This window comes from Rattus rattus, chromosome X (genome assembly GCF_011064425.1).
Source record: "Rattus rattus isolate New Zealand chromosome X, Rrattus_CSIRO_v1, whole genome shotgun sequence".
NCBI classification, from domain to species: domain Eukaryota; kingdom Metazoa; phylum Chordata; class Mammalia; order Rodentia; family Muridae; genus Rattus; species Rattus rattus.
The window spans coordinates 15,002,238-15,029,873 of NC_046172.1; positions in this window are offsets into that span (position 1 = coordinate 15,002,238).

The following is a 27,636-nucleotide window of genomic DNA, read 5'->3' on the forward strand; positions in this document are numbered from 1 at the left end:
GTAAAAAGGATCACCCATCACATCTTGGCCTTTTGGCAAAGTTGAAGTATATGAGAGGGACCTGACAAAAATCCCTTAACCTCTTTCTGTCATGTGAAGGCAATAAGAAGAAATTATATATCCACACCCTGGAAGGGATGTATGAACAGAACCTGAACTATGCCTAATTTCAGTCTCCAGAACTGCGAGCAGTATCTCTCTACTGTGTATCTTCCCTCCATGCAGGGATAGCTGATTGTAGAAGTCTCAACAGAATGACATACCCAATTAAGTAGAGTCTTTACTATAGCAACAGATCATAAATGGATATTTGATCAGTTAACTTATTAGATGGAAATACATACCACCTAATAAGTAATATGTTATGCAGTAACAGAAAATTAATACAGCCTAGAACTGAGGACTTTCTTATATCAAATCTTAATTCTTTCATTGTTCAGTTTCAGGGGGTTCTTTTGTATTAAATATATTTTGATCATGGTTCCCTCATCACCATCTACTCCCAGATCCTTCTCACTATACTTAAAGTTCCTAAGGTGGCTGTTCATGTGCTACAAAGAATTGTGGAGCAATTCTGTTTAGCTCAGAAAGCATTTCAAGGCATATTTATTAACTGGAAACATTTAAACATCCCTAGAGTTCATATTCAGCTAGAAGATACTAGGCAGGCTTCTGGGGCAGAAAAATCATCAACGGTGAACCTACCAAACTGCGAACCCTGTGAGCTACAATAGCGACTAACATGGCTAACAAGGTATGCCCGATAAGTATTAAAAGGGTAATAAATCACTTTCTGATTGGATTTCAGGCCCACTCTACAGGAGGGAATTCACACTGTAAGCCCGAACAAGAAGCTATGGCTAGAAAGGTCATGCATTCTAGGGGAGAACCTACTACTACCATTTTGCTAAATGAATGCAACATCACACTGTTCTCAAATGTTTGTTTTTATACTCATCCATTGGTGTAGCTCTCTCACTCTTATCTGACTGATGGTGGCAGAAAATGACTGACTGTGGACCGCTCACCCCAAATGGGACATCTATATCAACCCCTTTTATGAAAGGCTCAGGGAACATAGTGGAAGAGAAGGCAGAAACATTGTAAGAGCCAGAGTTCTGGGAGGACTCTTGTGGAAAGGTATCTTCTGGACACAACATGGTGATTGTGCTCATGAACTCACAGCAGCCACGACTGCCTATGCCGGTACAAGACCTGTGTAAGTTCAAGTCAGTTAAGATGATGGAGGAGGGGCCCATTAGGTTTCACTGCTAACTGAAGAGTTATTGACAGTTGCCTGAGGAGTTATTGAAAGCTGATGGTTACTGGGCATAACCAACTCAGTTTTCTTCAAGGAATTAGCACTTATTATGGTGCCCATGCTCCAGTGGATGACACTATCTATAACTATGGGCATACAGGTAACACTAACTGTACTCAGTGGGTTATAAAGAAAAAAAGAGTATTTGAAGTTGGGAGTAGGACATAGGGATGATCAGTAAGAAGTTAAAGAGGCAGTGGGATTTGGAAATGATCGAAATGCATTGTATACATCTATACAATTCTCAAAAAATGAAGTTTTACAAAATTAAAAACTGGCTTCCTTTGAAATGCTGGAGAATCATTGGTAAGTGTTTCCACCTAATAAGAGCTGTCTGGGCACTCAAGCGGCAGGTCCCCTGTGGTCCAGACACCGCCCGGATCTGAAGGGACCTGGTGAACAACTCCCTGCACCAAAATCCCGTGGGAGGGAGAGCTAAACCTTCAGAAGGGCAGACACGCCTGGGAAGCCAGAAGAGACTACACTCTGCCCACATTTCTGACTCCAGAGGAAAACACCTAATGCCATCTGGGCCCCCTGTGCACAGGGGCCCAGGAAAAGGCGGGGCAGGCCCTTCTGGTTGCTGCCCTCATGGAGAGCTCAAATGCAGCCCCCCAGGAGGCTTCAAGACCAACTCTTTTGCTCCAAGTGACATACCTGGTAGACTCAGGACACATGCCCACAGGAACAGCTGAAGATCAGTAGACAGGAACGACTACACGCCTGAAAGCAGAACACTCTGTTCCCATAACTGGCTGAAAGAAAACAGGAAAACAGGTCTACCACACCTCTGACACACAGGCCTATACGACGGTCAAGCCACTGTCAGAAATAGCAGAACAAGGTAACAACAGGGACAACCTAATGGCAAGAGGCAAGCACAGGAACCCAATCAACAGAAACCAAGACTACATGTCATCATCAGAGCCCAATTCTCCCACCAAAGCAAACACTGAATATCCAAACACACCAGAAAAGCAAGATCTAGATTTCAAATCATATTTGATCATGATGATGGAGGACTTCAAGAAAGACATAAAGAACTCCCTTAGAGAAACAGAGGAAAACATAAATAAACAAGTAGAAGCCTATAGAGAGGAATCACAAAAATCCCTGAAAGAATTCCAGGAAAACAAATTCAAACAGGTAAAGGAATTAAAAATGGAAATAGAAGCAATAAAGAAAGCACAAAGGGAGACAACCCTGGATATAGAAAACCAAAGGAAGAAACAAGGAGCCATAGGTACAAGCATCACCAACAGAATACAAGAGATAGAAGAGAGAATCTCAGGAGCAGAAGATTCCATAGAAATCATTGACACAACTGTCAAAGATAATGTAAAACAGAAAAAGCTACTGGTCCAAAACATACAGGAAATCCAGGACTCAATGAGAAGATCATACCTAAGGATAATAGGTATAGAAGAGAGTGAAGATTCCCAGCTCAAAGGACCAGTAAATATCTTCAACAAAATCATAGAAGAAAACTTCCCTAACCTAAAAAAAGAGATACCCATAGGCATGAAAGAAGCCTACAGAACTCCAAATAGATTGGACCCGAAAAGAAACACCTCCTGTCACATAATAGTCAAAACACCAAATGCACAAAACAAAGAAAGAATATTAAAAGCAGTAAGGAAAAAGGTCAAGTAACATATTAAGGCAGGTCTATCAGAATCACACCAGACTTCTCACCAGAGACTATGAAAGCCAGAAGATCCTGGACAGATGTCACACAGACCCTAAGAGAACACAAATGGCAGCCCAGGATACTGTATCCTGCAAAATTCTCAATTAACATAGATGGAGAAACCAAGATATTCCATGACAAAACCAAATTTACACAATATCTTTCTACAAATCCAGCGCTACAAAGGATAATAAATGGTAAAGCCCAACATAAGGAGGCAAGCTACACCCTAGAAAAAGCAAGAAACTAATCGTCTTGGCATCAAAACAAAGAGAAGAAAAGCACACAAACATAATCTCACATCCAAATACGAATATAACAGGAAGCAACAATCACTATTCCTTAATATCTCTCAACATCAATGGACTCAATTCCCCAATAAAAAGACATAGATTAACAAACTGGATACGCAGTGAGGACCCTGCATTCTGCTGCCTATAGGAAACACATCTCAGAGACAAAGACAGACACTACCTCAGAGTGAAAGGCTAGAAAACAATTTTCCAATCAAATGGTCTGAAGAAGCAAGCTGGAGTAGCCATTCTAATATTGAATAAAATGGATTTTCAACCAAAAGTCATCAAAAAAGATAAGGAAGGACACTTCATATTCATCAAAGGCAAAATCCACCAAGATGAACTCTCAGTCCTAAATATCTATGCTCCAAATACAAAGGCACCTACATACATAAAAGAAACCTTACTAAAGCTCAAAGTACACATTGCACCTCACACAATAATAGTAGAAGATTTCAACACCCCACTCTCATGAATGGACACATCATGGAAACAGAAATTACACAGAGACGTAGACAGACTAAGAGAAGTCATGAGCCAAATCGACTTAACAGATATTTATAGAACATTCTATCCTAAAGCAAAAGGATATACCTTCTTCTCAGCTCAACTCATGGTACTTTCTCCAAAATTGACCATATAATTGGTCATAAAACAGGCCTCAATAGATACAGAAAGATAGAAATAATCCCATGCATGCTATCAGACCACCATGGACTAAAGCTGGTCTTCAATACCAATAAGGGAAGAACACCCATATATACATGGAAGTTGAACAATGCTCTCCTCAATGATAATCTGGTCAAGGAAGAAATGAAGACATTAAAGACTTCTTAGAATTTAATGAAAATGAAGGTACAACATCCCCAAACTTATGGGACACAATGAAAGCTGTGCTAAGAGGAAAACTCATAGCTCTGAGTGCCTGCAGAAAGAAGCAGGAGGGGAGCATATATATCAGCAGCTTGACAGCACACCTAAAAGCTCTAGAACAAAAAGAAGCAAATACACCCAGGAGGAGTAGAAGGCAGGAAATAATCAAACTCAGAGCTGAAATCAACCAAGTAGAAACAAAAAGGACTACACAAAGAATCAACATAATTAAAAGCTGATTCTTTGAGAAAATCAACAACATAGGTAAACCCTTAGCTAGACTAACCAGAGGACACAGAGGTGTGTCCAAATTAACAAAATCAGAAATGAAAAGGAGACATAACTACAGATTCAGAGGAAATTAAAAAAAAAACATCAGATCTTACCATAAAAGTCTATATTCAACAAAACTTGAAAATCTGCAGGAAATGGACAATATCCTAGACAGATACCAGGTACCAAAGTTAAATCAGGAACAGATAAACCATTTAAACAACCCCATAACTCCTAAAGAAATAGAAGCAGTCATTAAAAGTCTCCCAACCAAAAAGAGCCCAGGTCCAGACGGGTTCAGTCAGAATTCTATCAGACCTTCATAGAAGACCTCATACCAATACTATCCAAATTATTCCACAAAATTGAAACAGATGGAGCGCTACTGAATTCCTTCCATGAAACCACAATTACTCTTATACCTAAATCACACAAAGACCCAACAAAGAAAGAGAACTTCAGACCAATTTCCCTTATGAATATCGACGCAAAAATACTCAATAAAACTCTTGCAAACCGAATCCAAGAGCACATCAAAACAATTATCCATCATGATTAAATAGGCTTCATCCCAGGCATGCAGGGATGGTTTAATATACGGAAAACCATCACTATATAAACAAACTGAAAGATAAAACCACATGATCATTTCATTAGATGCTGAGAAAGCATTTGACAAAATTCAACACCCCTTCATGATAAAAGTCCTGGAAAGACTAGGAATTCAAGGCCCATACCTAAACATAGTAAAAGCCATATACAGCAAACCAGTAGCTAACATTAAACTAAATGGAGAGAAACTTCAAGCAATCCCACTAAAATCAGGGACTAGACAAGGTTGCCCCCTCTCTCCCTATATATAGTTCCCTTCAATATAGTTCTTGAAGTTCTAGACAGAGCAATCAGACAACAAAAGGAGATCAAGGGGATACAGATTGGAAAAGAAGAAGTCAAAATATCACTATTTGCAGATGATATGATAGTATTTTTAAGCGATCCCAAAAGTTCCACCAGAGAACTACTAAAGCTGATAAACACCTTCAGCAAAGTAGCTGGGTATAAAATTAACTCAAATAAATCAGTAGCCTTCCTCTACACAAAAGAGAAACAAGGGGAGAAAGAAATTAGGGAAACGACACCCTTTATAATAGACCCAAATAATATAAAGTACCTCGGTGTGACTTTAATCAAGCAAGTAAAAGATCTGTACAATAAGAACTTCAAGACACTGAAGAAAGAAATTGAAGAAGACCTCAGAAGATGGAAAGATCTCCCATGCTCATGGATTGGCAGGAGTAATATAGTAAAAATGGCCATTTTACCAAAAGCGATCTACAGATTCAATGCAATCCCCATCAAAATACCAACCCAATTCTTCAAAGAGTTAGACAGAACAATTTGCAAATTCATCTGGAATAACAAAAAACCCAGGATAGCTAAAACTATCCTCAACAATAAAAGGACTTCAGGGGGAATCACTATCCCTGAACTCAAGCAGTATTACAGAGCAATAGTGATAAAACTGCATGGTATTGGTACAGAGACAGACAGATAGACTAATGAATAGAATTGAAGACCCAGAAATGAACCCCACACACCTATGGTCACTTGATTTTGACAAAAGGAGCCAAATCCATCCAATGGAAAAAGATAGCATTTTCAGCAAATGAATTGCTGGTTCAACTGGAGGTCAACATGTAGAAGAATGCAGATCGATCCATGCTTATCACCCTGTACAAAGCTTAAGTCCAAGTGGATCAAGGACCACATCAAACCAGACACACTCAAACTAATAGAAGAAAAACTAGGGAAGCATCTGGAACACATGGGCACTGGAAAAAATTTCCTGAACAAAACACCAATGGCTTATGCTCTAAGATCAAGAATCGACAAATGGGATCTCATAAAACTACAAAGCTGTAAGGCAAAGGACACTGTGGTTAGGACAAACGGCAACCAAATAGATTGGAAAAAGATCTTTACCAATCCTACAGCAGATAGAGGCCTTATATCCAAAATATAAAAAGAACTCAAGAAGTTAGACCGCAGGGAAACAAATAACCCTATTAAAAAATGGGGTCCAGAGCTAAACAAAGAATTCACAGCTGAGGAATGCCGAATGGCTGAGAAACACCAAAAGAAATGTTCAACGTCTTTAGTCATAAGGGAAATGCAAATCAAAACAACCCTGAGATTTCACCTCACACCAGTGAGAATGGCTAAGGTCAAAAACTCAGGTGTCAGGAAATGCTGGCGAGGATGTGGGGAAAGAGGAACACTCCTCCATTGTTGGTGGGATTGCAGACTGGTACAACCATTCTGGAAGTCAGTCTGGAGGTTCCTCAGAAAACTGGACATTGAACTGCCTGAGGATCCAGCTATACCTCTCTTGGGCATATACCCAAAAGATGCCAATTGTGACAACCCATGATTTTCTTTGTACTTTTAAAAGATTGGTGTTCAGATATAATTTAAATGATTCACACGAGTTCAACAGCCATGGATTTGGAGTGTAGCTGCAAGGGAGTTGCTCAGAAAACCAATGTACGAATGTGTTGAATATCTGCAACACACACACACACACACAGGGAGCCAGGTGTGCATTCAGTTTCAGAACTTTGGTTTTAGAATTTGTTGAAATACTTCGTGATCCAAGTTAAATATCTTACTATGCTAAGAAGAACGCACACAAACTGGCTTACAGTCCTGGTAACTTTGGAGACAGGGAGAGGGGGTTCCAAGTGAGGGCCTTCATGAGTCGCAGAGTGAGTTCAAGGCCACTCTGGATAACTTACTGACAAACAGTGAGCGAGCCATGTGTCCACTTAGCAGAAGTATTTTATTTTGTGAGGATATAGTTATACATGTGGAAACAACTTTTAAAATGGTCGTTCTTTGTTCCTTCAGCCATGTCCCATAAGCACAGTGCTAAGTTCAGGAATGTGATCTTATCCCAGGTCTAAAACAATTAGCACGTAACTAACTACTTGGCTACAGTGATTGATTCGGGATACAGTGATTTGGTCTCAAAAACTTTGCCGAGAACTCTGAGCGAGACACAATTCTTTCTCTCTTCTTCCCATGAGGAAGGAACTGTACTTGGAAGCTGTTATTACAGCTTACCATCACCAAGAGATGGCCTGCCGATGAATAAAACCAGTAGCAGGGCAGCCATGTTGGATAGCCTGTCTTTTTAGTTACACAAGCCATTCGAGTTCCAATTTTGTTTAAGCCAGTTTGAGTTTTCTGTTATTTGCACTTGGGAACAGTTTTTGTTGTCCAGATAAGTTCTCCTTATGTAGCCCACACTGTCCTCAAACTTGTGATTTTTCCTGCCTCAGCTTCCTGAGCGTTGGTGTTATGGGCATGTGCTACGATACTTATTAATTGTAAGCATCTTGACAAGAACCTTTCCTTTATCTCAGTGATCAGAGCCTGTGACAGGCCCTCTGGATTGACTCATTCAGTATTAATTATAACCTTTACTGTGTGTCTTTCTGTATTTTGGAAGGGGAATGGATTATGCATCGACTTTTCACTTTTTGTCAGCCTGAGTTCTAAGTGTGACCTAAGTTGGAAACAGGGCTAGCTTGAGGCTTGCCTCTGGATATGAAGTAGCCGGGATAGATGCAAGTCTTAAGTCTGTTCAGTAGTGCAGATCAGAGTGGGGGATGGTGCAGTCTCAGAATCAACTGCTAGGGTGGCAGCTGTGTTGTTTGGTAGACGGAGCAACTGTTTGGTGGCGTCTTTCTATGGTGTGGATTTGGGGAGCATTCCTCAAAGCAATATCTAGATCCCTTTTCTCTACCCTACTACTGATAACTCCATAAGCCATTTAAATATCACTAATCCTTTCATGCTGAAATTAGCTAGAAACGATTCCATTCTTGAAGTAAACTCTGGTCATTGAGGAGCCTCCAGGCCTATGACCCTGTGCTCAGGGTCATGAGAGTCAGATCATGTGGCAGAAATACAGTAGAAGCTTAAAAGTGTGCTTATTTCTAGGTATTCACAGTTATTTCTCCCCCCGCTAAGACTGCTTTTTTTTCTGACCTGTCTAGACGAGTCCTAATCTAGTCTGGTAGCCTATGAACAGTTTCGTGCACTCTAATGTCATTATTCTCCTGCTGACATTTTCCTTCAACTCCACCCTCCAATAATAGGCTTCTTGACTGAGGCACATCCATTATTGTTACCAGCAAAAGGAATTATGGGGGGTCAGAGGAGTCAGTATGATGCCTGTGAAGTTTGAACATTTCCAAGCATTGATCAGACTCATAAATCTCAGCTCTGTTTGACTAGAAAAGATGATACCAAACAGTAATTTCCAGAAACCATCAATGCAGAAACCTTAGTCAATGAGTCACACAGACCAATTTTTCCCTGCCAGAAAGTCAGCATTTGATTATACTTTCAATTTAGCTCTTGCTTCTTGCTACTCCAGGCACAGGTCAGGACATGCAGTGGACAGTCAATAAATATAGCCTAAAGAAATGAATTTTGGACCAGCTCTCTATTGCGGGATGAGGGTTATGCTCAGAAAGCAAATGTGAGCTAGACAGAGCCAAGCCGAGGATTCAGCCAACATATCCAGGTTTTAAATGCAGGCGCAAGAAAGAGGCTATGAGGAATGGATAATTTTGATAGATAGTCCCAATAAAAACTCATTATTCATTTAGCAAACATTTACCAAATGACAGCCACAAAGTGCTGATAATGAAGAAATGAACAAGGAATAATTCTTCTTACAAGTTTAGTCCAATGTCAGGATACACGGAGCCCAGACTGAATTCTAATTTGTGATTAGTAACTGGAATCACAAGGTGCAGCGGGAAGGCAGTGACAGATTCATTGCTTAAGCCAGGCACAGTAGTTCACACCCGCAGTCCTGGTCCTCAAGACGCTGGACTGAGGAAGGTCCTGCAAGTTTGAGGCTGTCCTGGGATGCATGGAGAGTTCCAAGCCAGTCTGAGCTACAAAGTGAGAGGCTGTTTTACTATTCCTTCCCCCGTTAAAAATTATTAATTGACTAGCTAAAGTTCACTTAGGCTCTGAATATCTTACTAGACAGGCCTGTGTTATTTCCTTATAAGCAGGAGCTCCCCACTGTTACTGTTTCATTCCCGTCACTATCTGATGGGGTTTGTTGTCCTCCACCATCCCCAGATGACCTGTCCTCAACAATTACCCAGAATCTTACCTTTTATCTCTGCTAGTAATTTTTCTTTCTTTTTTCACCTTTTTATTTGTATATGTATGTGTGTGTATGTGTGCATGCATGTATGTGTGTCCACACCTGCCTGTTTGGAGGCCGGAGGATAACTAGTGGGAGTCAGTTCTCTTCTTCTGCTATGTGGGTCCTGGGATCACATTCAGGTCAACAGGCTTGGTAGGAGCCACCTTTACCCACTGAACAACCTTGCCAGGCTGTCTTAGTAATTATTTTCTGTACACTGCCCCTATACTATATCACAGCAAGAGAGTCCCACTTGTTCATACCGTATTCAGAGTTGAATACAATCTCTTCCTGTGCAAATATCTCAGTTTGTTGTCCCTATTCCTATAGGGTTGGTCCTGAATAAAGTCTGCTTTACCAGTATCATTAAAGTTTCTTTAACAAGACCAATAATTGTACCTGCAAGACCCATATAAAGCAATAGACTGTATGGAGTTGGGCATATGCAATACTTGGTAATGCGATGCCATTCACCTAGGGCAATATTGGATTACTTGTATAAATGTCTAAGGCACTATAAAGGTGGGTCACCTTGAACCAAAATCATTTAAAATATTTATTCTTTGAGAATTTCATAAATGTATACAATGTATTTTATGACAGTCAATCTCCATCCCTCCTTGAACTCTTCCAAGACCTCCGCTTACAACCCCCTTCCAACTTTATTTCCCTTAAAAAAAAAAAGACAACCGAGTCCAATTAGTGCTGCCCATATGTTTATGAGTGTGAGGTCATACACTGAAGCAGAGGCAACCTAAGAGGCTACAGACTTCTGAGGAAAAGTGACGCTCCCTACCTTAGCAGCTAGCTGTTTAATTGCCAGTAGCTCTTCAGCTAGGGGTGGGGCCTCATGATCCCAACCTCCATCCCAGCTGGAATGTTGAGTGGCTTAGTCAACTTTGACTAAGTCAACTTTGGCACAGTCATCTATATAAACACAAAATAAATATTTCAAATACTAGTATGGATACATAAGAATACACCAAACATCTGAACGACTAACAGTCAGTCATAAAGTAAACATCCTACAACTACCTTTTTTTTTGCCCAGCATCCTGGGAACAACCCATTGGATGGCCTAAGGTCTTGGTTTGCCTTGTTCTGTTCCATACATAAAAAAGTCTTAACTCCTAGAAATCTGTCTCAGTTTTCTCGATGGTCAGAAGATTGAGGAAGAGGAAATCAAATCCTACATGGGGAGCCCTGAACAGGGATTGAAAATTTCATAGCTCTTTGTGTGATATGGATGTGATACATAGATTATGCACCATCATTATTTCTTTGACTGCTTTCTTTCCTCCTGACTGATATTGACAGCCATCATCTCTGGTGTACAGGAATGGAGAACACCCATCACTCCCAGTGAAATTGTGTTAGTTACATTTCTGTTGCTGTGTTAAACACAACGAACAAAGCGACTTACAGATGGATGAGTTTATTTGGGTTTATGGTCCCTGAGGATTAGAGTCCGTTATGATGGGAGCAGGGTCATGGCAGCAGGAGAGCAGGAGCTCACATTTCAACCATGAGCACAAAGCAGAGAGATCAAATTGGAAGTAGCTTGAGGCTTTAAATCTCAAAGCCTGCCTCAGTGATATACTTCCCCCAGCAGGGCTGTCCCACACAAAAACAAATCACCTCAAACAGTGTCAACAACTGGCAATCAAGGGCTCAAATTTTGGGACTATGGGGACATTTCTCATTCAAACCACCACACATAGGAATCAATTGGGGTTTGGTTTAGGTTAGTGCTAACTTAACCTTGAATGTTGTGAACATGTACACTAGTTTTCAGGGGCTGTCATAACAGTATCACAGACTGTATGGAGAAACAAAATAAAACAGCAACTACTATCAATAATCACCACTACCACCACCACCACAAAACCCCAGGAGTTTTTTTCTTACAATTCTGAAGGCTGTATGCAAGTCTAAGGTCAAGGAATTGTCAAGTTTGGTTTCTTAGGAGGCCCCCTTTCTTGCCTTGTAGATGGATAAGTTTTTTTTTTTTTTTTTGCTATGTCCTCACATAAATGTCCCTTTGTGGTCCTGTACCTGTGATATATATACCTTTGCATGCCCCAGTTTCTTTTTCTTCTACGAACAACTGAGCCACTTGGGCTAAGGAACGTCTGAACGGCTTTATACTAATCACTTCTTTATGGCCCTACCTCCAGATACAGTCACACTCTGAAATGCCGAAAGGCCAGGTTTCAACATTTGAATGTGAGCATACATAATTTAGATATAGTACTCTGTTTGTCATCATTGTGGGCCTATATAGTGCTGACTCTCTCCAGGGTCCAGGAAGATCTGGTAGATATCCAGCATCAGCCTAAGCTTCCTCTTCCTATAATGGCATGTAATTAAAAGTAGTGACTGCTGCATTAGCTTGAGCATACCACACACACAAAACACCATCACTCTATTATTCCCTTGATGGCTCTATGAAATGAATTCAAACCTAAAAGTGTATTTCGTGAGTTAGAGGTTATCACTAAGATGTCCTGTAGGGGGAAATCTTGACAACATTTATATTGGTCCTTGCCATAGCTCTGCAGATTCTGTCAGACCAAACAGCAATTATACGTCCCCATTTTATTAATGGATGTAGTTTATTGCAGCAAGAAAAGGGTTTCCGCTACCTATTAGGTCCTTTGATCTTTAGGAAATGAAGTTTGATATTGTCTTTTCAAATTGTCTGTAAAGATATTAATAAAACCACATTAAGCATGAAATAATGCAAACTAGAATCTATCTATGAAGTCAACAGATGGTACAAATATAAATCCTGGATGGCTCTATTTAGTCTATAAGCTTCTTTATTGTTGGGAATATGCACTATTTATTCATTTGGAGAGAATGAAAATAGAATTTGTTAAATAGCACCCATGTGCACAGGCACACATGATGTAAAATTCTGCTAAAACAAATGTGTTTTCTTTATTCCTAAAATCAATGCATTCAAAATGAAATTTTGGGGTTATTTTTTAGTTTCTTAAAAACATGCAGAAGCCCATAAGCTTTTAAAATGTCTGTCAATGTCACCAGCAAAAGGAAAATATGAATAGGTCATAAAACATAATTTTAATGTGTCGAAAGAGAAGTATGTGTTTCTCTAATTTGGAAAGACATTGAGGATGAAAGTGGTATAAAGGATTATGGTAAAACAGAAACTTATCAGCTGTTCCTAAAATGAAGACCCTCAAAGAGACCATGCGCAGCCTAGGAAAAGTGGGCCTGACTATTTCAGTACTGCTCCATACTATATGTGTGTCACAACAAAAACATCATTTGGCACACCATGACTCACTATTTGGGAAATAAGACGTCTTTAGAACTAAAGGTCAGGGTTGGGGATTTAGCTCAGTGGTAGAGCGCTTGCGTAGCAGGCGCAAGGCCCTGGGTTCGATCCCCAGCTCCGGAAAAAAAAAAAAACTAAATAGAACTAAAGGTCAACCAATGAAATTGAGCAACCTCAGAGAGGACATTCTAAATTTCTACATGGAGACTAATGTGTTCAGAATCCAATATCAGAATCACATGTTTAAATCTGTTCTGGTCTTTAGAATTATTTTCTTTTCTAAAAGAGATTTAACTTGTGCTAATATCCAATTTTCTTTGTAGTATTTAAAAAATTATCTAAAGAAATCGATAGCACATACTTTATAGATGTAATAAGTCTGATTGAGAACAGCTGGTCTGTCAAAACAAATACAAAGAAGCCGGACATTCTTAGAAAACCTGCTGTTGCTAATAAGTAAAGTTCTAAGAATTCAAAATTCAACATTTTTTTATTGTTGAACAGTTACTTAGCTTAGTGTCATATTAGACTACCAGTCAGAGTCACTATGATGGGAGTTTTCCAAGAGCAGACTCGTGGGACAAAGTGAATTTTACTGTATATATTTTTGGCACGGGGTCCCACTATGAAGCTCAATGTGGACTAGAACTTGCTAATCAAGCTCAAGCTAGAGTTGTCTTGAACTCACCATCCTCCTGCTTCAGGCTCCTAAATGATGGGATTACAAGTGTGCATTCCCAGGCCACATCTAATTTTTACATTTTATTACATGAAATTTTACCATTGTAACACACACACACACACACACACACACACACACACACAGAGAGAGAGAGAGAGAGAGAGAGACAGAGAGAGGGAGAGAGAGAGAGATGATGTTAAACATTATCAAAAAGAGGTGTCAGATGCAATAGTGCATGCCTCTAAATCCATCATGCTAGAGGCTGAGGCAGGAGGACAGCTGTCAGTTTGGGGCTTGCCATGGCTACCTGTAAGACACTGTCTCAAGACAGATATACAAACAGAAAGAGAAAGATGGAGGTGAGGGAGAGAAGGACAGAGAGGGGGAAGAAGGAAGGAAAGAAAGGAGGGAGGGGGAAGAAGGAGAGAGAGAGAGAGAAGGAGAGAGGGAGGAGAGAGTGGAAAGCAAGTGATTCTGCTATTCCATTGGACCAAAAGAAACATGGCATCCTATTTTTAAAAATCAAATATTGTCAATATCTGCTTAATTAGTTTATAATGCTTACATTTTCCTTTAAAAAGTTTTTGTTTTTAATTTGTGCGCCAAAAGGACACAAAATAAAAATCCAGTGTCAGGTGCAGGGTATTTTCCCTTACGTTGTTAATGGGTGAGTCACAGAGGCCCTCAAAACCATACCTGTTATTGTTTTTGCTTTTGGTTGCCCACCAGAACTTTATATTAAGAGTCTATTGCTGAAGACACCTACGATGGTTTGTATATGCTAGGCCCAGGGAGTGGCACTATTAGAAGTTGTGGCCTTGTTGGAGGAAGTGTGTCACTGTGGGGTGGGCTTTGAGACCCTCCTCCCAGGTGCCTGGGATGCTGAGTCTGTTCTGGCTTTCTTCCAGTAAAGATGTAGAACTCAGCTCCTCCTGCACCATGCCTGCCTGGATGCTGCCATGCTTCCCCCCTTGATGATAATGGACTGAACCTCAGAACCTGTAAGCCAGCCACAATTAAATGTTGTCCTTTATAAAACTTGCATTGATCGTGGTGTCTGTTCACAGCAGTAAAACCCTAACTAAGACCACACCACACACTCTGTTCCCAGGACATGGAGAAATTAAGCTAGTATTAACCTGGAGATGTCTGCCCTGCCGGCCAGCTTTCAGAGTAGTAGAAGACTCTATGCAGGTTGTTGGGGGAGAAAAGCCATCAACAGTTTTACCCAGCAGTGAACTTTGTTAGTTACAATAATACCTGGCCTAGTAATATATGCCCATGGGTGTAATAGTGTCATAAATGTTATAGGTGTAACAAAATGCTTTCTGATTCGATTTAAGGCTGACTTCACTGGAATGGTACTAGTACTCATGCCTGGTACTACAAATCTAGCCAAAACCTTGGGTCAGGAACATCATATATCTGAAGGGGGAACTTACTATTATTATGCTAACGAGACAGGGAATCAAATTGCCTTCTAGATATTTATTCTTATATCCATAGACCAGTGCAATTTTCACCTTATCAGAGAATTCTTATTTATGCAGAAAATGACTGTGAATGCAGACACAACTGGCCCAAGTGCAGAGAATAAGTATCCAAATAAGATTCGTGTATATGTGAGCACCATGAATTAGATACAAAAGGCTATAGGAAAAGAAAGAAAAATTTGTAAAGAGGACATGATATGAAGCTGGGAGCAGGATATGGGGAAGGAAGATCTGGAAGGCACTGGATGGGGAAGAGGATGGATATGCTCATAGTACATCGTATGTATACTGTATGTCCATATACAAGTCTCAATAAGTAAAAATATTTTTACTGGGGCTGGAGAGATGGCTCAGCGGTTAAGAACACTGTCTGCTCTTCCAGAGGTCCTGAGTTCAATTCCCAGTAACCACATGGTGGCTCACAACCATCTGTAATGGGATCTGATGCCCTCTTGTGGCATGCAGGTGTACATGCAGTTAGGGCAGTCACATAAAATAAATAAAAAGTATCTTAAAAAATCAAAACTTCCAAACTAATGGAGTTAAAAAAATAACAGAATAATATAGTTTACAAAATTTAAAGATCCTTACTGGGTCTTAAAACTATTAAAATGAGTAGCTTTATCAAAAGACAGAAAGATCTTACTACATTCTACATCTTAGCACCCCTCATCGAAGAAGCTTCTCTTTACATCAAATGGAGAATGTCACTGAAAACCACAACCGAGGGGCCCAGCCCTGTTGACAAATCTACATCACAGATCCTGCATCTCATCTATGGCTCACTGAACATCAGGGGAGCAGAAGAATGGAAAGATTGTTAAAGCCAGAAATACCAGGAATGACTACAAAAATGACTGGAAAAAATGGATACTATGGCTTCATTTAAATGATACAATGTGTTTTGTTCATATTTACCCCATATTTTTTTTTAGCCTAACTCCTTTAAAATTCACCCTGACTCTTTATCATCTAATTTTGTATCTTTTTTTTTTTTTTTTGAGCTGAGGACTGAACCCAGGGCCTTGCGCTTGCTTAGAAAGTGCTCTACCACTGAGCTAAATCCCCAGCCCCTAATTTTGTATCTTTAAAAAAATAACCATCAAGTTCAGTTTGTAATGTCCTATTCCCAATTGCGGGGCTATTCACTGGAATGTGCTTGACTTATCAGCAGAGGCCATACCCTTAGAGAAAACTGACTCTCTCTAACAATAAACATCTCTTTTATGTTAAGGCAATTAATACCATGTGTAGGATTATTTACTACATGCTATTTAATAACAGGGCTTGTTTGGTTTAGTGTGACTGTGTTCAGGTTAGATCTGTAAAACATTGCTCATCCAAGGTACTCCCTTTGCAATAGAGCACATGTATGGAGGTCAGAGACAAATCGTGGGAGTCACTTCTCCTGGGGCTGGAACTCAGGTTGTCACGCTTTGCTGCAAGCGCCTCTATTCACTAAGCTATCCCACTAGCTGGCCCCTGGATTTAATTCTACTCGATTCAGGTGTGAGTGTGAATGCTGACGAGTACATTGAAACTTTTCCATCTGATAATCTCAAGAAGCAATCCTATTCTTATTGTCTTTAAAGGTCCTACTTGTGACAGGGGAAATCCAGGAGCTGGGGTTACATACAGATTTACATTTTTCTATTTTCCATCTGAGCTGTTTTTTCAACTCTTGTGGAAAGCATTTCTATACATTTCAAAGGCAAACCCCTACTTCCCTGTGGGAGTAGCATGCAGAATTGCAGGCAATCTGGGAACAGGAACATTTTCCCTTACTCTGGATCCTTTCTTAAAGTAACATTTCTTCTGCTTTTGATAATGAGATAACGAGACTTTTGATTTGACAAGTCTGGCACAGGATACGACAGTTTTACTCCTGAGAAATCCAGGTTCTCGTTGTTGTAGTTATATAGTGTGGCCTGCAAGGGTGGCTGAAATTAGTAATTAACAAAGATCTAATTCTTTCTTGCCCAGAGGTTTCAGGTGGGGAAGGTGAGAATATTTAGCTTAGTTTCTGATTACATCCTTATGGAATCAATTTAAAATTATCGTGTCTGTGTGTATGCACAGTGTGTGCACACAATGTGTGTGTGTGTGTGTGTGTGTGTGTGTGTGTGTGTATGTGGTGAGAGGGGCTAATACATGTATGTAGCAGGTGTGTGGTCAAAGGACAACATTGTGGATTTTTTCTCTCCTTTCACCTTTATATAGGTTCAGGGATTGAACTCAGGTCACCAGATTTGCAAGGCAAATGCTTTTACCCAATGAGCCATTTCTTCAGCCCCATAACTACTTTTTTGAGAGCATGAATGAAAAATTAATTGTTATTGGGTTACTTGTGGAACTGAAAGACATGTACAAATAAGTGTTACTGATCTTGGTGTTTTTCCCCCTGAAGCTTTACACAGTTGACTGCCATCTACATAAAGGGTACCCAGTAGTAGTGTTTCGTGAGACAGGGAACACAATATACAACATTGCCTAGTCTAAATCTCCCAGTCTGGTGATGAAAACGCTATCCAGTGAGAATAATTTCAGTTTTGATAACTGCTAGGAAGAAAACGAAAAGCTTTTTAGAGGTTAAGGCTTTACTTCATACTTGGACTAGGTACCCACGTGTGGCCGCTTTGAGAAAGTGCCATTTCAATTGACGTGTTAAAGAGTTCGAGGACTTGTGGCAACTCGAGACAGTATTCCAAGTGATGAGAGGAATGCTGCAGAGAGAAGAAACCAGAAGGAGTTGCAGGATTTAAATGTCCTGATCTAGATTATACACATGGTTGATGACAAACGAGAGGAGAAATTTGAATGGAAAGTTTGTGGCATTTCTAGGTGGCCTTTAACAAGAGATCTTGAAGATCTCTGTTTCTCTGTCTCTGTGTCTGTGTGTGTGTCTCTGTCTCTCTGTCTCTCTCTTTCTCTGTCTCTGTCTCTCTCTCTCTGTGTGCATATGGTGTATCTCTCTCTCTGTGTATCTGTCTCTCTTTCTCTGATTCTTTCCTTCCTTCCTTCTCCTCCTCTTGCCCTCTCTTTCTCTCTTCCTTCCCTGTCCAACAGAGAACCCAGGTAGCTGGAGACATGGTGGGGGAACTAAAGGGTTGGAGAGGTCTTTACAGAAGAACACAGCTTACAGCTGTACACATAATAAAGAGCAAAAGCAAGAAATGGAGCCCATATGATTTTTCTTTCATTCATTAAATCACATCTTTAACAGACTTTTTCATTACTGGACAAGTACCTGAGAACATTTCAACAGAAAGGTTTCTTTTACCTCGTGGTTTTAGAGGTTTCAGTCCGTGATCCCTTGCATCCCTTACTCTGGGCCTTTGGTGAGGGCGTGATGGCAAAGCGGAAAGAGCAGAGTAAGACACTTGAGAGCTCTACCCGCAGTGACCTCCTTCCTAGGGCAGCTAGGGAGACTTTTCACCACCTCCTCAAAATATTGCCACCTGCTTGGGACAACGTCTTCCACCCATGAATTTGTGGGTGATATTATCTCTCCAAATTATAAGTCACCTAAAATGATTTTATATACAAATCTTTGGTGCTATTCTGTTGTATGTAGACCAGTTTTATTGCTATATACTTTTGTAGATAGTACTGCATTTCATAAGTACATCTTCACATATATACACATATATGTATGTATATATGCACATATATATGTATATATATGATAGTGCTCATTTTCATACTTCTCTACCCTCTCCTTTCTTTTCCCTTTCCTTTCCTATTAGTGTCTTGAATTCTTCTTAAACAGTTTCATCTCTGTATTCATGTTGTAAATATAAAATTTCACTGTTCTACATGTGGGCATCCAATTTTCTCAGGAGCATTTGTTGACTTGTCTACAGTGTGTGTTTTTGATAACATTGTCAAATATCAGATGACTCTAATTTCATGTTTTCTATTTTGTTCTGTTTACCTACATGGCTGTGTTTGTGCCAGTGCAATGCTGTTGTTACTGTAGCTCTGTAATAAAACTTTAGGTGTGGAGTGGTAATCCCTCCAACATTATTCTTGTTTCTGTGTGTTAGGTGTGTGTGTGTGTGTGTGTGTGTGTGTGTGTGTGTGTGTGTGTTTGTGTTTACTGGCTTGTTCCTATAGCTTGTCAGTCCTGTTTTCTTAGACCATTCACGACCACCAGCCCAGGAGTTTCACTGCCTACTTCAGTCTGGGTCCTCCCATTTCCATCATCAGTCAACAACTACACGCCAACCACAGGCCAATCTGTCCAGGGTATTTTCTCAGTTAGATTTCCCTCTTCCCAAATGACTCTAGCTTGTGTAAAGTTGATATACATCTAGCCAATACATAAAATGACAAATACCTTGTGTTTTCTCTTATTTGTTAATCCTAGATTTTACATAAAATATAAAACTATATTTGTTCATATCCCTTATTTAGGCCAGCCAGAAGCTGGAAGAACCAGATGCCCTTCAACAGAGGAATGGATACAGAAATGTGGTACATCTACATATTGGAATATTACTCAGCTATCAAAAACAATGACTTTATGAAATTCATAGGCAAATGGATGGAACTGGAAAATATCATCCGGAGTGAGGTAACTCAATCACAGAAAAACACACATGGTATGCAGTCATTGATAAGTGGACTATTAGCCCAAATGCTTGAATTACCCTAGATGCCTAGAACACATGAAACTCAAGAAGGATGATCAAAATGTGAATGCTTCACTCCTTCTTTAAAAGGGGAACAAGAATACCCTTGGGAGGGAATGGGGAGGCAAAGTTTTAGAACAGGAACACCCATTCAAGTCTGCCCCATGTAGCCCATACATACACAGCCACCAAACTAGATAAGATGGGATGAAGCAAAAGAAGTGCAGGCTGACAGGAACTGGATGCAGATCTCTCCTGAGGAGAGACACACCCAGAATACAGCAAATACATAGGCCAATGCCAGCAGCAAACCACTGAACTGAGAACGGGACCCCTGTTGAAGGAATCCTAGAAAGGACTGAAAGAGCTTGAAGGCTTGATATAGGAGCATGCAGTAAAAAAAAAGATGGCGCCACATCCAGTCCTGTCTCATAGTAAGTTAACTTATAACATTTGAGGGCATCCTTGCCAGGGTGGCCATAGGATAATGAGGTGATCCGGCGCCCTCCTGTGGTGAACAACAGTACTGCGCATGCACGGGTTTTGCACCTGGCGTCAATCTGGCCAGGGCGGTACCATGCTAATGGGGTGGTTCATGCTCTGCCAATGGAGGACAAGTAGCAGGGGTGATAGTGGGGTGATTCGTGCTCTGCCAATCCCTGAAGGACAATTAGCATAGCCCCAGCCTGTTGTGTATATAAGGCGAGCGCTTTTTTTTTTTTTTTTTTTTTTTAACTTGAGTATTTCTTATTTACATTTCGAGTGTTATTCCCTTTCCCGGTTTCCAGGCAAACATTCCATAATCCCTCCCCCCTTCTTTATGGATGTTCCCCTACCCATCCTCCCCCCATTGCTGCCCTCCCCGAAACAATCACTTTCACTGTGGGTTCAGTCTTAGCAGGACCCAGGGCTTTCTCTTCCACTGGTGCTATTACTAGGATATTCATTGTTACCTATGAGGTCAGAGTCCAGGGTCAGTCCATGTATAGTCTTTAGGTAGTGGCTTAGTCCCTGGAAGCTCTGGTTGCTTGGTATTGTTGTACATATGGGGTCTCGAGCCCCTTCAAGCTCTTCCAGTTCTTTCTCTGATTCCTTCAACGGGGGTCCTATTCTCAGTTCAGTGGTTTGCTGCTGGCATTCGCCTCTGTATTTGTTGTATTCTGGCTGTGTCTCTCAGAGAGATCTACATCCTGCTCCTGTCGGTCTGCACTTCTTGTTTCATTCATCTTGTCTAATTGGGTGGCTGTATATGTATGGGCCACATGTGGGCAGGCTCTGAATGGGTGTTCCTTCTGTGTCTGTTTTAATTTTGCCTCTATTCCCTGCCAAGGGTATTCTTTTGTTCCCCTTTTAAAGAAGGAGTGAAGCATTCACATTTTGATCATCTGTCTTGAGTTTCATGTGTTCTAGGCATCTAGGGTAATTCGAGCATTTGGGCTAATAGCCACTTATCAATGAGTACATACCATGTGTGTTTTTCTGTGATTGGGTTAGCTCACTCAGGATGATATTTTCCAGTTCCAACCATTTGCCTATGAATTTCATAAAGGCATTGTTTTTGATAGCTGAGTAGTACTCCATTGTGTAGATGTACCACATTTTCTGTATCCATTCCTCTGTTGAAGGGCATCTGGTTCTTTCCAGCTTCTGGCTATTATAAATAAGGCTGCTATGAACATAGTGGAGCATGTGTCTTTTTTTTTATATGTTGGGGCATCTTTTGGGTATATGCCCAAGACAGGTATAGCTGGGTCCTCAGGCAGTTCAATGTCCAATTTTCTGAGGAACCTCCAGACTGATTTCCAGAATGGTTGTACCAGTCTGTAATCCCACCAACAATGGAGGAGTGTTCCTCTTTCTCCACATCCTCGCCAGTATTTGCTGTCACCTGAGTTTTTGATCTTAGCCATTCTCACTGGTGTGAGGTGAAATCTCAGGGTTGTTTTGATTTGCATTTCCCTTATGACTAAAGATGTTGAACATTTCTTTAGGTGTTTCTCAGCCATTCGGCATTCCTCAGCTGTGAATTCTTTGTTTAGCTCTGAACCCCATTTTTAATAGGGTTATTTGTCTCCTGTAGTCTAACTTCATGAGTTCTTTGTATATTTTGGATATGAGCCCTCTATCAGTTGTAGGATTGGTAAAGATCTTTTCCCAATCTGTTGGTTGCCGTTTTGTCCTAACCACAGTGTCCTTTGCCTTACAGAAGCTTTGCAGTTTTATGAGATCCCACTTGTCAATTCTTGATCTTAGAGCATAAGCCATTGGTGTTTTGTTCAGGAAGGCGAGCGCTTTTGCCACTCAAGGTCCCTGTATCAGCAAAGAGGTGGTCCTGCAATAAAGGCTGTTGAGAAGAATCCGACCGTGTTGAGTCTTCCTTGCTGGCCGAGGTGGGCGCGACAGCTTGAGACCCCATATGTACAACAATGCCAAGCAACCAGAACTTCCAGGGATTAAGCCACTACCCAAAGACTGTACATGGACTGACGCTGGGCTCCAACCTCATAGGTAGCAATGAATAGCCTAGTAAGAGCACCAGTGGAAGGGGAAGCCCTTGGTCCTGCCAAGGCTGGACCACCAGTGAACGTGATTGTTGGGGGTAGGGCGGTAATGGGGGGGAGGTTAGGGAGGGGAACACTCATAGAGAAGGGCGGGGGCGGGGTTAGGGGGATGTTGGCCTGGGAACTGGGAAAGGGAATAACATTTGAAAGAACCCAGATGCCCTTCAACAGAGAAGAAATACCCAATTTAATAAAGATGGAAAAAAAACTATATTTGTATACACACATACATGTGCAGGTGTGTGTATGCACATGTGTGCATACATGTATGTTAGGATATATAGGTGCTGGTGCCAATGGAGGCCAGAGAGCTTGGGTTACCCTGGGGCTGAAGTTACAGGTAACTGTTATGCTCCCTGATAAATCTTCTACAAACTGATCTTAGGGCTTCTGAAAGAGAAATACCAATGCTTGAGCCATCTCTCCAGCCCCAGGACCAGTCAGTGCATTTCCTGGTAGTGATGAAACCCAATTCCAAGCACAAGGGAATACCCAGTTTAAACATATTGAGAATCCCCTCTGGCCAAACCTTCCGGACACTAGAGACTGCTGCGAAAGGTGGGGAGGTAACACCCCACGGTGTTTCCCAGATAGTGTGGACTAAGCCTCTACCATTTAGCTGGTATGAGAAAGGAAACTTGGAAGGTCAGGCAATGATACTGGGTGAGAAACCTGCCTAACAGTGTCAGAGAAAGATGAGGCAGTGAATATTGAAAGACAGAGGGCAGAGTAGTCTGTGCAGTTTGACATCTTTCCCTTGTTTGTTCTTTTACTGTGTGGTTGACTTCCTTCAATGGAAAGTGCTATCAATTCCGAAACGACTGGGTGTGGCATAAGACAATAAGCTGTGAGGTTTTGGTAACCTTAGCAAATTACGTTCCCTCTTTGAGACAGGCTTTTCCTACCCAATGATGGTACCTGTCTCATAGGGTTACTGATGGGATTATGTAATTTGGAAAGGAATAAAAACAGAGCTTGACATACACTAGGCCAACAGTGCATCTTCTCTATCCTTACTTTCTCTCACTAACTGAAAATACAAATGGATTTTGGATTGTCCAGGCCACTGTGTACTTTTTTGAGGCTGAATTATGGAGCCACTTGGCTGGAAGAACCGTTAGCGATCTGTTGTTCTTCCTTAATTTCATGCATGAAGAAATTAAGACCCAAGGGAGACACACACATTTGGAGGAAAAGAGAAAAGCTTTTATAAAAGTAAACAGTGTGGGAGAGAATGCATAAGGGGATTGGAGCACCTGCAATGCCATGGGACTGATGCGCATGTGCAGTTTGGAAGTGTGGACCGGAAAGAGGAAGAGGAGAGGCAAGGCCAGAAAAGAGGCAAATACCAGGATATAATGGTTTTAGTTGTAAAGTCAAGTGGTTAGATTTTATATAGACTATCATTGTCCATTAAAAATATAATATGAGGGCTGGAGAGATGGCTCAGTGGATAAGAGCACTGACTGCTCTTCCACAGGTCCTGAGTTCAAATCCCAGCAACCACATGGTGGCTCACAACCATCTGTAATGAGATCTGATGCCTTCTTCTGGTGTGTCTGAGGACAGTGACAGTGTACTTATATATAATGAATAAATGAATCTTTAAAACAAACAATAGGAGCCACATATGCAATATAAAATTTCCTGGCAGTTGTACTAATAAAGAAAAAGGAGGCGGCTGGTATATGGCTTAGGGGCAGAGTGCATGCATGATCAGGGCACAAGAATTCCATTCTCAGCACCATATTTACAAAATAATAAAAGTTAAGTTATATCCAAAACATTATCATTTAAACATGTAATAAATATCAGTGATTAGCAGTGATATTTAAGCATTTTTCTGGACATGACATCATTATGTCTTTACACTGACAACATATTTTAATTGGAAACAGCCACATTTACAATGGTTCAGAAGCACCTGTAGCTGAGGGGTGGGGCTAATGCATTTGTGTCACTACAGAACTGGTATGATATATGCGTCAAACAAAAAAGTTTGTATATGACAGGAAGGCTGTGTTCAGACAAGAGCCCACCCTTGAGTTTTGCTGAGTGTGGTTGTTTGGGTTTTGTGTGGCACAAGGGCTATACTTAAACCATAATTCCATCCTGACACAACACTGTCAGCCTAGGAAAAAAGAGGTTAGCCCAGAGGTAGTGTCTTTATCCTGATTCTTCTTATTTTTTTCCCACTAGATTGTGCTCCAGTAGTACTCCCTAGGAATGTCAGACAAGTGCCTAAGAAACATCACATCTCTTTAGAAATTTTAATTCTTACTTCTTCAGTCTGGAGGGAAAATTACCCTAGGTTATTCCCTCAGTTAGTTAGGTGCCCAAGTTCTGAGGCTTTATTTGCACTGGAGTATTGTCCTGTAAAACATCTATCTAATCCCATGTGCTCACACTGGCCACTGCTGAGATAGTCCTAAGTCCCTGAGCAGGGTCTGCAAGTCTGTGAGCACAATGACCTTTGTTTGCTTGTTTTTTTGTTTTTTTGTTTTTTTTTTCCGGAGCTGGGGACCGAACCCAGGGCCTTGCGCTTCCTAGGTAGGCGCTCTACCGCTGAGCTAAATCCCCAGCCCCTTGTTTGCTTGTTTTTAACATTTGCCCATTGTCCTACCTTCCTAGATTCCCTTCCTCACTGTCCTGAGGGTTTGCTCGCCGTAAACTTTCCAGAACCAGGATAAGGAGGACCTGCAACTGGCACTGATTCTTTTCTCCTGTTGTGGTGAAACTATTTCCTTAAAGCTGAGGAAACTCCTTTCCCTCCCTTCTTTTACTTGCCAACCTTACTTTCAGCCCTCTGGGGCTCAAGAGGGCTATTAATAAACCCAGTAAGTGCAAAGGTCGCCTCTGATGGTTAGAAATAGTGTGAGAGTCAAGAGGAAGTAAGAGGTAGTCATCTTTCATGGCAGGAAAGAGAGGAGAAACACATAAACAGTGACATAAAATATCACTGATACTCTGGTGCAAAGACACTTTGATAGAGTCTGACAATGCCGACTAATGCTGAATATGTCGGCGTATTGTAAAATATTTTAGATAGACATCGCATAAATGAGCACCAAAAGATATGTGTATAAAAGCCCAATCTAGAAGTTCAATTCAAATGTCTGCGATGGAGTATATAAATTCATTGAAACACAGTATAGCTCAGGAGAATAAAACCAATATGTAAGAGTATCATCAATTTCCCACAAACCTAATGTTTAATACAGAGCAATAGATGCTCAAAAATCACACAGTATGATTTCTCTCTCTATACATGAAGTGTTTTTTTTTTTTAATGGTAGAATCCTGCTGTGGTGTTAAAAGTCAGTGCTATGGTCACCCACAAGGAGAACGGAATGGGTAGCGTTTGAGAGGAAACACGAAGGGATCCCTGGAAGCTGGGAATGCTCTGTTTCTTGGCAATGTGTGGGCTCAGTTTGGGATAATACAATCTGCAAGACAGCCAACCAAAAGTGAAAGAAAGAAAACAAAGCACCGCCCATCGCACCTGTTGCTTTAGCAACACAACAGGTGAGAAGGAATAAAGGGCTGAATACTTTTAGTTGGTGGAAGGAACCAACACCTGGCTCACAGAGTAAGGTGTAGCCATTAGGAAGAGTAAGTTACTTACCTGCTCCTAATTTGGACAGACGGGTAAACAATGGGGGCTCACTGGGAGGTGGGACATTGAAAGAGGTATGACTCGATGAAGAGGTCGTGCACTCTACAGGCACACATGATGCATTGAGATGTACCTGGAGGATCCTTAGCCAAATGTACCTCTAGTGTGTCTTGGAGGATGATTCCAGAGAGGACTGATTTGTGGCAGAGAAACTGAGGGAGAAAGAACCATGTTGAATGTAGGTGTCATCGTTTCAGGTCTGGTGACCTGAAAAATGGGAAATGAAGCTGGCCAGCTCACGCAAATACTTTCTCCTGAACGTGCATCTATTTCTATTGTCATTGCCTTTCTTTTTTTTTTAACTCCAAAAACATTTTATTATTTTGAGACATTTGCAACGAAATATTTCACATGAAGTCATAAAGCAGATTATTTTGGAAAGTCATAGTGAATAGTGTGATATCTACCCCTGCTGTCTGTAACTCTAGGTTTTGTATATTATTTAATCAAAAATATTGTAAAAAGAAAATATTAACTAATTGAGATTTTGATACTTGGCTATTTTTATTTTCCTAATATTTAAGAAGGGCTCAAAATGTCCTTCCTTTTAGGTTGTATGTAGAATTAGAGAAGTAGCTACATACATGGTGTTTGCCTTTCAATGAAAACTCCTACTGCCAGCTCTGTAGCCCTCTGGCTGACTGCACTATTGGTTCCTCAAATTCTGAGGTCACAAGTTTCTTAGACCGAGCAACTACTGGCTTTGACTGATCTCCAGCAATTGTTGGAGTACAGAGATTCCAATCATGTAAGATGATTCAATAAATTGATTCTTTCCCCCTAGAGAATCCTGACTTATATAAAACCTAATGAATGTATAGTGTCTAAAGGACATTTATTTGAAAAGGCACAATGATATAGGCTTTAAAAGCAAGCTGAGGGCTTTAGTGGTTGAGAATGCCTGCTGCTCTAGGAGAGAACCAGAGTTTGGTTCCCAACACATTACCTTGATGGCTCATAACCACCAGTAATTCCAGCTCTGGAGGAAGGATCATAATCTCCCCTCTGACCTCCACCAGGACCCACATGCGCATGCATATACACTGACACATACACAAAAGTCATTAGAAAAACCCTAATATAAAATATTACTTATAACAGTGCCATGAGTTTTACTTCTTTTTCCTTTTTTTTAGAAATCTTTTAAGATTTACTTATTATATGTAAGTACACTATAGCTGTCTTTAGACACACCAGAAGAGGGCATCAAATCCCATTACAGATGGTTGTGAGCCACCATATGGTTGCTGGGATTTGAACTCAGGACCTCTGGAAGAGCAGTCAGTGCTTTTAACCGCTGAGCCATCTCTCCAGCCCATGAGTTTTATTTCTGAATAGACTAGAACTTAATCACAAAACTTGTAAGGACAAAAAGTGGATCCTTTCTCCTCAGTTTCCTCTCACCCCTCCCGTGTGGCCAGAAAAGCAAAATATATGAGGGAATATAAAAGATCAGGAGATTGGGCCTTTTGGAAAGAAAGCAAAGTAAGGTTGAGAGTCAAACATTAGACTTTATTCGTGATAGTCGAGTACGCCCTCAACCCAAATGCACCTTTCCTAAACTGCACGATGAAGATGCTATGACGTATGCTAACTG